Source organism: Cannabis sativa, chromosome 7 (genome assembly GCF_029168945.1).
Source record: "Cannabis sativa cultivar Pink pepper isolate KNU-18-1 chromosome 7, ASM2916894v1, whole genome shotgun sequence".
NCBI lineage: Eukaryota > Viridiplantae > Streptophyta > Magnoliopsida > Rosales > Cannabaceae > Cannabis > Cannabis sativa.
This window is the reverse complement of record NC_083607.1, coordinates 15,488,347-15,502,331: the sequence shown is the minus strand read 5'-3', so window position 1 is coordinate 15,502,331 and position 13,985 is coordinate 15,488,347. Positions and strand designations below refer to the sequence as shown.

The following is a 13,985-nucleotide window of genomic DNA, read 5'->3' as shown; positions in this document are numbered from 1 at the left end:
TGAGTCTTACAAGCAATATTATCTCAACTAGTGCGGGGACCATGGGTCTATATAACCGAGCTTCCAATAAGTAGATCAAGAATTTATCACTAAAATTCACTAACTTATTAATTCTTCGTTGAATCCACGCATAGAACTTAGAATTGCACTCTCAGTATATAGAATGCTCTATATGTTCCACCATATAGACACATCATTAGTTATCCATTGTTATAATCCTAATATGATCAATGATCCTCTATATGAATGATCTACAATGTAAAGGGATTAAATTATCGTTACACCCTACAATGTATTTATTCCTTAAAACACTTGACCCCGTATAAATGATATTTCAGCTTATGTGAAATGAGTACTCCACCATTTATGTTCGTTTGGTCAAGCTCGAAGGAGATCATCCTTTGCTTACTATTCGCCAGATAGAAGCTATAGATTCCATGTTTATGCTAGCGCTCCCACTCAATTGCACTACCGTGTTCCCAAAATTACGTATCACCCTGACCTAAAAGTAGGCTTAACTAACAAATCAAAGAACACGAATAGCCTTTCCAGATTGAGCCTAATCATAACAGGATTAAGAACATTTGATCTAGGATCAACTAGGCGATATTGACTTGAATAGATATTACGGTAAGTTTAATAAATCTAAGTCAAAGTTCAATATCGGTCCCTTCCGATGCATACTCCATGCATCCAACCTGAGCTTTACTTTAACCAATTCTCTAGAAAGAACATAGCATTTCTCCAAATGCAAGTAAACTCTGTTGTAGATTATCATATCAGTAAAACCCTATGTCTGATAAATCTAGGACACTTTATTCACATAGTCATGTTTACTTTCCAATGTGTTGACGGCACAATAAACAAGATCAAGTATGTGAAAAGGGTTTCAGATGAATTCATACATTATGTACATATAATCATGAAATAAATCATCTGAACCATGCAACATTAAATGTTATTTCTGATCTATATTAATAAGTAAATCTGATTATATTGAAATGAGTTTTATGTAGGGCATAAAACCCAACAGTTAGACCAACAATGAAGATTCGAAATTAAACTACAACTTAATAACAGAAAATAACATTGTTCAATATAAATTCATACATAATTCAGAAATTATTAAACATATATCAAGTAGGAATGACAAGTGAAAATACTAAAACATACAATCCTAAATAATTTCCAAGGTTTTCAACAAACTGATATCAGTGTCCCGTTTAGGCGAGAGTCAAAGCTACCATCCATTGAATAGAGTTGCCAGCTCATCTAAAATGTTAAACATTCTAGCAACCTTTTATTCGATCAAGATTGGAATTCAGCGTTGTCCCGTTTAGGCGAGAGTCAAGGCAATTCTATATTATGAGCTTCCACCATTGTTTCATAATTTGCAAGTCAAATATGGTCGCCACCATTAGGATGATCCATACCATTTAAAACACTTACAAACTACTTATCTTTCGAGATTAAACGGTGTGAAATTGCTAATGAACGTTCCTCCATTAGGGAGGATTACTCACTAAAACAAACGCGATGTAAAACCAACAATGGAGATCGAATATCTTAATAATAAAGCTCATTATTTAAAGAGAGTTGTATTTTCTTTGATTCTCTTTATTTAATCTATTTATTTTAAATATATATATATTTAATTAAAATTTCTAAATATAAATTTTAATTAAATATTTATAAAATTTTACTTAGATGGATATGAAAATAACATGAATTATTTCCATCTTAGTAATAATTTTCAATAAATATTTAGAAAAATATTCAATTTAAGTTGTTACAAAATTAATTTAAATTAATTGACAACTCAAATTTAATTTTCTATAAACATATATTGCATTTGGAAAAATTAAAGTATTTAAGAATACAATTTTCGAAAAATGCATGTTAAAATAAAAAATAAATCCTGGAAAAATTATTCTAATTTAATGTTGGCCCAAAATTAATTAATACAATTAATTTACAACAAAAAATATAATTTTCCTATTTAATTAAATATATAAGAAAAATTTTAAATATTTAAGTATGATGATGAAAATCAACTTAAATATTAATTTTCTATTTAATTAAATACACTAGAAAAATACTTCAAGCAAAAATATCACCTATCTAGATTTTTCTTTGACTAATTAATTAAATTTCTAATAAAATATATTTTACTTCATTTATTTTAATTAATCATTAAATGAAATAATCATTGATTTAAGTTGGTCCAAATTAAAATAAATAATTTACAACTTTAATCTATTTTTCAAATTAAATTCGAAATTCTAGCATTTAAAAAATATAATTTCGAAATTTGATTAAAAAAAAATAAAGAAAAAATATATTTTGAAAATTATTTAAATTTAGTTGAAAAAATAAATTTCAACTAAAAATAATTTTCTATTTAATTAAGTGTCATGAAAAAGAAATATTTAAGTATCATGATGAAACTCGACTTAGATATTTAATTTTCAAATTAATTAAATGTATTAAATTCAAGAAATAAATAATTAAGTGTAGAGAAGGCTTAATTATTAATCTCTAGTTTAATACTAGGAAAAATATAATTAAAATAAATTGGACCAAAATTAATTATTTAAATAATTAATTTCACAATGTATAATATTTTCCTATTTAATATTAGAAATAATAAGTAGTCTAGAAATAACTATCTAGAAAATATGTTATTTGACTAAGTATCTTTTCCACAAAATTTGAAAAAATATCTAATTTAAGTTGTATTAGAAAAAAAATCTAGAACTTAAATATTTTCAAATTTAAATTTAATTAAATATCAAAAATTAAGTTGTAACCACTTAATTTGAAAATATTCCATTTTAATTTAATATTCGAAAAGATATCAAGTTAAAAAATATCTAAAGAATCTTAATAACCAATTCCTAAAATTCCTCAACTTAATTTTGAAATTTGAAATTCAAAAGATATTCAGATTTAAGTTGATTAGTTATAGATAACTAAATATCAACTTAAATAGGAATATTTAATGAAAAATTTAAATTAAGCTTCAGAAAGAATCTAGATGGTTATAATTCTATATTTAATTAAGTACAAGAATATACATATAGTTTAGCTTAGAATAAAAAATTCTTTAAACTATGGTTTTCTTAAATTAATTTCAAAATAAATGAAATTAATTATGTTGCTAATCAATTTTATTAGGTTAAACTAATTTAATTAACCTAGTACAGTTGTTCAAATCAGGCAAATGGGCCTTCACAATTGGGGTGGTTCATGTGACGGGGTGCTGGGTTCAGTATGTCGTACCCACTACTATGGCTCCCAACTCTCACACAAGGCCCAAAAGAGAGGAATTTAACCTTAAAATGAACAACTATTATTAATTGAATAGGCCCAAAAACTAAATGGGCCTAAATAAAATCTATCAAGAATGATGATATTTTATTTAGCAACAACAACCTATATGCATCTATAATGAAATTAAACACATAGGCTCACAGTTTGGATGGATCCTATGATGTTGCTAGGTCATACACAGATGAAAGAAGATTGTGAAAATTACCTGTTACAAATTATTTACTTGACCACGGGAGCCATGAGTTAAAATCAGATCATTGGATCTGTCAACAAGTTAACCATGGCTATTTGCAATCAAGCAATAATAGGTTTTAAAAACTTACAAACAAGTTAAAACACATACTCCTGCAACAATGTTAGCTGGATAGTTGGATGTAGGATTTATTTAATTTTAAATAAATAATATCAAAAAATAATTAATTAAATAAATAAAAATTTATTTTCGAAAAATTTAAAAAAAATCTTAAAAAATTTTCGAAATTAAAATATATTAAATATTTAAAATTAAACGTACAATTTTGAAAAATTATGTTTCAACCAACCTAAATATCATTTCAAAATTTGCTAACTACTTTTTAAAAATTTAATGTTATTTTATAAATAAAAATTAAATAAAAAATTAAAAAAGATAAATGAATATCTTTTTCAGATTTTAAATGTAATTAAAATAAATAAAATAACAAAATTTAAAAGTTAGCAAAATATCTCACATCTATTTAAAATTACATGATTATAGTTATCTTAATTTAAATTTAAATAAGGTCAAATTATTTAAAAAAAGATTAAATTTAAAAAATTTAAAATCTGACATTAAATTTAAAAATAAGATAAGATATAATCAAATTTAAAAATAAGATAGATAATTAAGCAAAAAAGATAGATATTTACTATTTTTCAAATTCAAATTACACTAATATCATGAATTAAATTTTAAAAAAATATTAATTAAATTAATTATGATAATTAGAATTGAATTAGGAGTAGTAAATGTATAAATACAGAACTACACAAAAACACGGAAGTTAAATTCATGAAATAGTATGAAAAAACGAAGAAAAATGAAAAATTTGCGAGCTGTACGGACAGTATGCCAAGCATACTGTCCGCGCGCGCATTAGAGGGTGCATGGGTGAGGGATGTGGGCGCAGGAGGCTACATGCAGCCTGTTCCGCGCGCGTTTCCCTGTTGCTTGATCCCGATATTTTTCGAAACTTCAAAAAATCATAACTAATTCAAATTAAATTGAAATTGAGTTCTGTAAAAAAGTAACTTGCTTAATTTTTTCATACTATCCAATAAAAATAATTCCAGAAACAGATATTCAATTATTTTTCATGATAATTCACAAACATCAAACAATCATCAAATAACACTCAATACAACATGATACCATCCAAAACATCAAACAATCGTTTTAAAGTCCAAATTTCTTGCAAGCAAATCAATTACCATGGCTCTGAGGCCATTTGTTAGAAATTATTTTACCAGGATCTTAGATCTACTCACAAGTATGTTGATTAACACCCTAAATATGAACTTTCTAAAACGATGAAATAAACACATATAAAGTTTAGTAAACCTTACATTGGGTGCAGCGGGATATTACGACTCCTTCCATTCAGATATCTAGCCCTTGATTCCTTTCTGTAGAAGATCATTATCAATATCTGAATCTGGATCTCTTTCTCTGATTCTTTAGTGCTGAAACTCCTTCTTGCTGAAAGTCTTTCTTCACGATCTCCCTCACTATGATTGAGGTATCACTTGCTGTGTGTGGGCACTACTCTAACACTAAGAATTTCGAAATCTTTAGGAAGAAGAGAGAGAGAGAGTGGTCGGCCAAATATAGGGAGAGAGAGAGGCTCAGTTTTTTCTGAATGAAAAGTCAGAAGAAAAGTGTGTTATTTTCCTGAAGTTTTCACTATCTATTTATAGCATTCCACTAGGGTTAGGTTTGAATTATTTGGCATTAAAATAATAAAAATATCAGAGGGAAAACCCTACAAAAGTGGCCGGCCATGCAATGTGGATTTGGGCCTCACTTTTTGCAATTTTGCAGTTTTATCTTTTCTGCATCTGATTGTTGGAAATTATTTTACCAGGATCTTAGATCTACTCACAAGTATGTTTATTAACACCCTAAATATGAACTTTCTAAAACGATAAAATAAACACATATAAAGTTTAGGAAACCTTACATTGGGTGCAGCGGAATTAAATGACTCCTTCCGTTCAGATATCTAGCCCTTGATTCCTTTCTGTAGCAGAGCATTATAAATATCTGAACCTAGATCTCTTTCTCTGAATCTTTGATGCTGAAACCTCCTTCTTGCTGAAAGTCTTTCTTCACGATCTTCCTCACTATGATTGAGGTACCACTTGCTGTGTGTGGGCAGTACTCATACACTAAGGATTTCGAAATTCAAGAGGAAGAGAGAGAGAGTGGGTTCGGCCAAAGATAAGGAGAGAGAAGGCTCAGGTTTTTCTGATTCAGAAAGTGTCAGAAAAAAGTGTAATTTTCCTGAAGCCTTCACTATCTATTTATAGCATTCAACTAGGGTTAGGTTTGAATTATTTGGCATTAAAATAATGAAAATATCAGAGGGAAAACCCTACAAAAGTGGTCGGCCATGCAATGTGGATTTGGGCCTCACTTTTTGTAATTTTACAGTTTTATCTTTTCTGTATCTGATTTTCTCAAAAACGCTAATTTTCAAATTCAACCATTTAAATGCCAATTCTAACTATTTAATAACTATAAATAATTATTAAATGATATTGTCATTTATCATATTTATTAATTGAACCATACAAAGTATCATAATTAACAAATATGCCCCTAAAACTCTTTCTTTACAATTTCGCCATTACTTAGTGAAAAATTCACAAATAGGCATAGTCTAATTTGAGAATTATAATTGATTAATCAAAACCAATTATATGAGTCTTACAAGCAATATTATCTCAACTAGTGCGGGGACCATGGGTCTATATAACCGAGCTTCCAATAAGTAGATCAAGAATTTAGCACTAAAATTCACTAACTTATTAATTCTTCGTTGAATCCACGCATAGAACTTAGAATTGCACTCTCAGTATATAGAATGATCTATATGTTCCACCATATAGACACATCATTAGTAATCCATTGTTATAATCCTAATTTTATCACTGATCCTCTATATGAATGATCTACACTCTAAAGAGATTAAATTACCATTACACCCTACAATGTATTTATTCCTTAAAACACCAAACCCCGTATAAATGATATTTCAGCTTATGTGAAATGAGTACTCCACCATTTATGTTTGTTTGGTCAAGCTCGAAGGAGATCATCTTTTGCTTACTATTCGCCAGATAGAAGCTATAGATTCCATGTTTATGATAGCGCTCCCACTCAATTGCACTACCGTGTTCTCAAAATGTACGTATCACCCTGACCTAAAAGTAGGCTTAACTACCAAATCAAAGAACACGAATAGCCTCTCGAGATTGAGCCTAATCATATCAGGATTAAGATCATTTGATCTAGGATCAACTAGGCTATATTGACTTGAATAGATATTACGGTAAGTTTAATAAATCTAAGTGAAAGTTCAATATCGGTCCCTTCCGATGCATACTCCATGCATCCAACCTGTGCTTTACTTTAACCAATACTCTGGAAAGAACATAGCACTTCTCCAAATGCAAGTAAACTCTTGTTGTAGATTATCATATCAGTAAAACCCTATGTCTGATAAATCTAGGAAACTTTATTAACATAGTCATGTTTACTTTCCAATGTGTTGACGGCACAATAAACAGGATCAAGTATGTGAAAAGGGTTTCAGATGAATTTATACATTATGTACATATAATCATGAAATAAATCATGTGAACCATGCAACATTAACTGTTATTTCTGATCTATATTAATAAGTAAATCTGATTATATTGAAATGAGTTTTATTTAGGGCATAGAACCCAACACTGATTTTCTCAAAAACGCCAATTTTCAAATTCAACCATTTAAATGCCAATTCTAACTATTTAATAACTATAAATAATTATTAAATAATATTTTCATTTATCATATTTATTAATTGAACCATATAAAGTATCATAATTAACAAATATGCCCCTTAAACTCTTTGTTTACAATTTCGCCCTTAGTTAGTGAAAAATTCACAAATAGACATAGTCGAATGTGAGAATTAAAATTGATTAATAAAAAAAAATTATATGAGTCTTACAAGAAATATTACCTCAACTAGTGGGGGGACCATGGGTCTATATAACCGAGCTTCCAATAAGCAGATCAAGAATTTATAACCTAAATTCACTGACTTATTAATTCTTCGTTGAATCCACGCATAGAACTTAGAATTGCACTCTCAGTATATAGAATGCTCTATATGTTCCACCATATAGACACATCATTAGTTATCCATTGTTATAATCCTAATTTGATCAATGATCCTCTATATGAATGATCTACACTGTAAAGGGATTAGATTACCGTTACCCCCTACAATGTATTTAATCCTTAAAACACTTAACCCCGTATAGATGATATTTCAGCTTATGTGAAATGAGATCTCAACCATTTATTTTCGTTTGGTCAAGCTCAAAGGAGATCATCCTTTACTTACTATTCGCCAGATAGAAGCTATAGATTCCATGTTTATCTTAGCACTCCGACTCAATTGCACTACCGTGTTCCCAAAATGTACGTATCACCCTAACCCAAAAGTAGGCTTAACTAACAAATCAAAGAACATGAATAGCCTCTTGAGATTGAGCCTAATCATAACAGGATTAAGATCATTTGATCTAGGATCAACTAGGCGATATTGACTTGAATAGATATTACGGTAAGTTTAATAAATCTAAGTCAAAGTTCAATATCGGTCCCTTCTGATGCATACTCCATGCATCCAACCTGAGCTTTACTTTAACTAATGCTCTGGAAAGAACATAACATTTCTCCAAATTCAAGTAAACTCTGTTGTAGATTATCATATCAGTAAAACCCTATGTCTGATAAATCTAGAAAACTTTATTCACATAGTCATGTTTACTTTCGAATGTGTTGGCAGCACAATAAACAGGATCAAGTATGTGAAAAGGGTTTCTGATGAATTTATACATTATGTACATATAATCATGAAATAAATCATGTGAACCATGCAACATTAAATGTTATTTCTGATCTATATTAATCAGTAAATCTGATTATATTGAAATGAGTTTTATTTAGGGCATAAAACCCAACAAGGAACATCCAATACCAGGAATTGTGCCATGATAGTTATGCTCGTTGGAGCTTGTCCAACTGTGAGGGGTAGGCGGATTTGTCCTAGGGGCGCAACTCCTTGACCAGAGAAACCATAGACGGGCTGAAGGCATGGAGTTAAATCCTTGAGCTGGAGCCCCATCTTCTTGTAAGCAGTCTTGAACAAAATATTTGAAGAAGCCCCATTATGAATCATGGTTCTAGACACCATTTTGTTTGCTATCTGGACTTCCACGACCAGCGAGTCGCTGTGCGGAAATCTTATCTGGATAGCATCTTCGTCGCCGAATGTTATGGTTGGCTCTCCTGCTCGTGGAACTTTGGGCTTCCTTTCTTCCACGGCCAGGATGACTTCTTCTTGCTCGTACTGAGCTGTACGAGCATATCGTTCTCGAGCTTTGCCCGTGCCTCCAGCGATGTGCGGGCCTCCAATGATGACTTGCAAGTGTCCATCTATTGGCGGAGGCATCAGATCCTGGTTGTTCTGACCTTGGTTGGCCTTGACATACTTCTGTAGGTGCGGGTTGTTCTTCTTGATCAGAAGTTCTAATTCCCGCTTCAGGTTGTAGCATTCGTTGGTGTCGTGGCCGTAATCTCCATGGAACCGCCAAAATTTCGTCATGTCCCTTTTGCTGGTATCTTTCTTCATGGGCCCGGGCTTCTTGTACGGAATTAGCGACTGAGTTGCTATATACACACTTTCTATATCCTCAGTTAGGATAGTGAATGCAGCGTGTTTGGCGCGATCACAGGGAGTCTGTCCAATTTTTTTGGCAAACTTTCCCTTCTTCCCGTTCCCTTGCTTGTGGTTGTTGCCTGAACGCTTGCCACTTCAATTTCTGGAATATTGGGGAAGCTGGGCGGACGTTCCGGTAGAAGGAGCCTTCTTTTTTTTCGGCTTTTGCTCACCTTCTGCTCGTTGAATGGCTTCTTCGAGCTTGATAAAACCTTCGGCCCAGTCGAGGAAATCACTCATTGAGTCGACCGGTCCGTTCTTCCTTATGTCCTTCCATAGTTTGCAAAGGACTTCAATGCCCCCAAGTATCACAGATAATTTTCCATCTTCGGTTACCCGTGATACCTTGGTCGCTTCCGTCATGAATCCGTTGATGTATGCCCGGAGTGGCTCGCTTGGTCGATGTTTTACTTTGACCAGATCTCCCAGATGCAATGGGAGTTGGCGTGAGGAAGAGAATTGTGCATGGAATTCCGAAGAGAAGCTTTTCCATGAACTAAACTTTCCTGGAGCCAACTTGAAATACCATTGTTGTGCGGCCTCTGACAGAGTTGCGGGGAAGATTTCGCAACATACGTCTCCTCGCACTCCTTGTAGATCCATTTGCATCTTGAAATACTTGAGATGAGATAGAGGATCTTCTCTCCTAGTGTACATCTTCCACGTTGGCATCTTGAACTTGTGAGGCAGTGGCAGGAGGTTGATTTCTGGCGAGAAGGGAGTTCCGCGTGCACGGTCTAACTCCAAATCATTGTTACGCTGCCCGGCCATGCCATGAAACATATTCTTTAGTTTGTCAAGCTGGGCCTGCACGGCTGGGCTGACTTCATTGGCATTCTGGTCGGGTTGGGCTACGTCAGCATCTTTCTGAGTGGGGATTTGAGTATGGGATCCAGAGTGCACATTCGTTGTAGTATTCTGCTCGTCTGTTCCCCTTCTTCTGTTTAGGTCGTCCCTTAGGTCACGGGGTGTTCCCAACCTTTCGAACGCAGAAGAACCTGGCTGTAACGCCCCGATTTCTCGAGACGTTACTTCTAGAGTCCATTTAAATCTTATAAAAGAAATTCTTTAATATACCAAATAAAATATTTATTTAAAAATTTAAAAGACACACAATGAGATCTCATATTTTTAAAAAAATAAAAAAAATATTGGACTCTAAGTTCAATAACAACATAAGAAAATAATAGTTTAAAATATAAAAGTAAAAAAAAAAATGTCACTTATTTCTAAAACATAAATAGTTGTGCCCAGCCTCTAACATGCTTTGTCCACGCCTCGAGCCCACACCACTCACTGTTTTGCTTTGCCTTTTCCTGCACACAGAGTACCCATGAGCTAACGCCTAGTAAGAAGAGCTATGTAGGACATAACCCCCCATACCCGAAAACATAAAATTTATCCAACTAAACATAAATAAATATATAAACATAACTATATCATTATGAAATATGTATCACACCAACATGATACGTGTCATACACATACACACTACTACTAACAAGTCATGTTGATCGGACATGAAATGTAAATTGCCCTGTCTGTGCTGTACTCACACTCAGCATTCCCACGGTGGCATCTAGTCTAGCCTGTGCTGTACTCACACTCGGCTGTTCCCACGAGACATCGTTGCCCTGCCTGCGCTGTACTCACAATCAGCAGTTTCGTGGTGGCATCCTATTACCATGAGTTATGAACACCCAAGATAATTCCTGCAACTATAATCTAGTAGCACGCCTACTCTATTGTCTAAGCATGTCTACTACTTAAATCACTAGCATTGTCTTCACACTAATCAATCTAGCGTAACAAATCATGTTGCAAAATAAAAATAAATACATGATTAAACACAAGAAAACAAGCATAATCTACACCCTGTGCACAAATGTCCACTCTTCTTACCTTAGACTCTCCCTGCCAACGAATCACCCCCTTTGGAGTAAAGCCGTATTCCTATGACAAAATTATAAAGGCACATAATTAAGGCACCAAAAAAATGATCCTACTACCACATGCACCCTAAAGATATCCTTGTGTCATACTCATTTATTATATTGTCTAAAACTATTAAATATCATCTTAAATAATTACATACATTTTTAAATTAAATACAATATATCTTTATTCATATTATATAAATACATGATATATAATAGATAACTAAACTCATCTAAACTGATATATATACTAATAAGGTACATATATAGATACTAGAATTTTACTTTATTCATTAAATGCTATTGATTTTCTTTAACTCAACCATCAAACACCACAAATATGCACAAAGTACACCTAGCTGATCCTCCTTAGCATGGGTTCATTTATTTATTTTTTTTGGTTTTTTTTTATATATATATAATATTCATGAACATAGCATCATCAACAGCAAAACCAACTTAAATCCTACACCTAACAAAAATCATCCTTTAATCTAACCACACTAACCTATTCATAACAGTAAGTAGTATATCTATAAACATGATCGTCCAACTACAATTAGCATATATATATCCCTACAACTCAAAAGTCACATGAGCCATTATATAAATACACAGTAACAGTCAAAACCCAAAAATAAAACCAAGTATTTATTAAAAAACGTAACTGTGAGAAGCCCAAAAAAAAAATGAACCCATGCTAAGGAGGATCAGCTAGGTGTACTTTGTGCATATTTGTGGTGTTTGATGGTTGAGTTAAATAAAATCAATAGCATTTAATGAATAAAGTAAAATTCTGGCATCTGTATATGTACCTTATTAGTATATATATCAGTTTAGATGACTTTAGTTATCTATTATATATCATGTATTTATATAATATGAATAAAGATATATTGTATTTAATTTAAAACTGTATGTAATTATTTAAGATGATATTTAATGGTTTTAGACAATATAATAAATGAGTATGACACAAGGATATCTTTAGGGTGCATGTGGTAGTAGGATCATTTTTTTTGGTGCCTTAATTATGTGCCTTTATAATTTTGTCATAGGAATACGACTTTACTCCAAAGGTGGTGATTCATTGGCAGGGAGAGTCTAAGGTAAGAAGAGTGGACATCTGTGCACAGGGTGTAGTTTATGCTTGTTTTCTTGTGTTTAATCATGTATTTATTTTTATTTTGCGACATGATTTGTTACGCTAGATTGATTAGTGTGAAGACAATGCTAGCGATTTAAGTAGTAGACATGCTTAGACAATAGAGTAGGCGTGCTACTAGATTATAGTTGCAGGAATTATCTTGGGTGTGCATAACTCGTTGTAATAGGATGCCACCACGGAACTGCTGAGTGAGTACAGCGCAGGCAGGGCAACGATGTCTCGTGGGAATGGCCGAGTGTGAGTACAGCGCAGGCTATACTAGATGCCACGGTGGGAATGCCGAGTGTGAGTACAGCACAGGCAGGGCAATTTACATTTCATGTCCGATCAACATGACTTGTTAGTAGTAGTGTGTATGTGTATGACACGTATCATGTTGGTGTGATACATATTTCACAATGATATAGTTATGTTTATATATTTATTTATGTTTAGTTGGAATTTTATGTTTTCGGGTATGGGGGGTTATGTCCTACTTAGCTCTTCTTACTGGGCATTAGCTCATGGGTACTCTGTGTGCAGGAAAAGGCAAAGCAAAACAGTGAGTGGTGCGGGCTCGAGGCGTGGACAAAGCATGTTAGAGGTGGGGCACAGCTATTTATGTTTTAGAAATAAATGACATTTTTTTTACTTTTAGATTTTAAACTATTATTTTCTTATGTTGTTATTGAACTTAGAGTCCAACATTTTTTTATTTTTTTAAAATATGAGATCTCATTGTGTGTCTTTTAAATTTTTAAATAAATATTTGATTTGATATATTAAAGAATTTCTTTTATAAGATTTAAATGGACTCTAGAAGTAACGTCTCGAGAAATCGGGGCGTTACAATATGGTATCAGAGCCTTCACCCAGCCGGAAGTGTGGTCGACGAGGACGTCGGACCACGTAAGGGGGGTGATTGCGACAGTCAGTAGTCATGTGATCCATAAGGGGAAACACCGGGTAAGCTGTGCAATCCCACACCGCCTGGGGAAGGTCAAGTGGGATGATTCTGAGACTGTGTAGGTATGGGACTACACAGTTGAAGAGGGCTTAAATGGATTGATTGGTACTACCTATGTCAACAAGGTGCATCTTGTTTTTCAGTAGCCCATCTCGAAAGAACTCCACAGTTAAGCGTGCTTGACCTGGGGCAATTTTAGGATGGGTGACCTTCTGGGAAGTCTTCCCAGGAAGCGTGTGAGTGAGGACAAAGCACGCTGGAAACACTCGCGTTGGTCTGTAGGGTCAGTCGTCAAGTCCATGAAGCAGCCAAAGTGACGTACTCGTGTATAAGAGCCATTCATTTCGTGGGTGTAACGGCCCAATAGAGGCTTGAAGCAGGGACGTTACACTGGCTGCCTTAGTGATTGGTTCGCTTGGTTGGCAGGTGGAATGGCTCCATTATTTTGCGTGGATCCATCGAGCATGACTCCTCCTGATGAATTCCTGGACAAGGTTTGTCCGCCTACCTCTTGGCCCACGAGTGGAACTCGTGACCGGGGATGGGACAACTGACCGTTGTTTGTCTGGGAATCATTCACCGTT

The 13,985-nt window shown here is 33.3% G+C and overlaps 1 long non-coding RNA gene across 1 annotated transcript; it reads left to right on the top strand.

The window, feature by feature from the left end:
• Positions 1-12,278: 12,278 nt before the first annotated feature.
• Positions 12,279-13,543, top strand: LOC133029167 (uncharacterized). Its single transcript, XR_009683355.1, has 2 exons — positions 12,279-12,396; positions 12,978-13,543. It is a non-coding gene; the product is annotated as an uncharacterized LOC133029167 (long non-coding RNA).
• Positions 13,544-13,985: the final 442 nt, after the last annotated feature.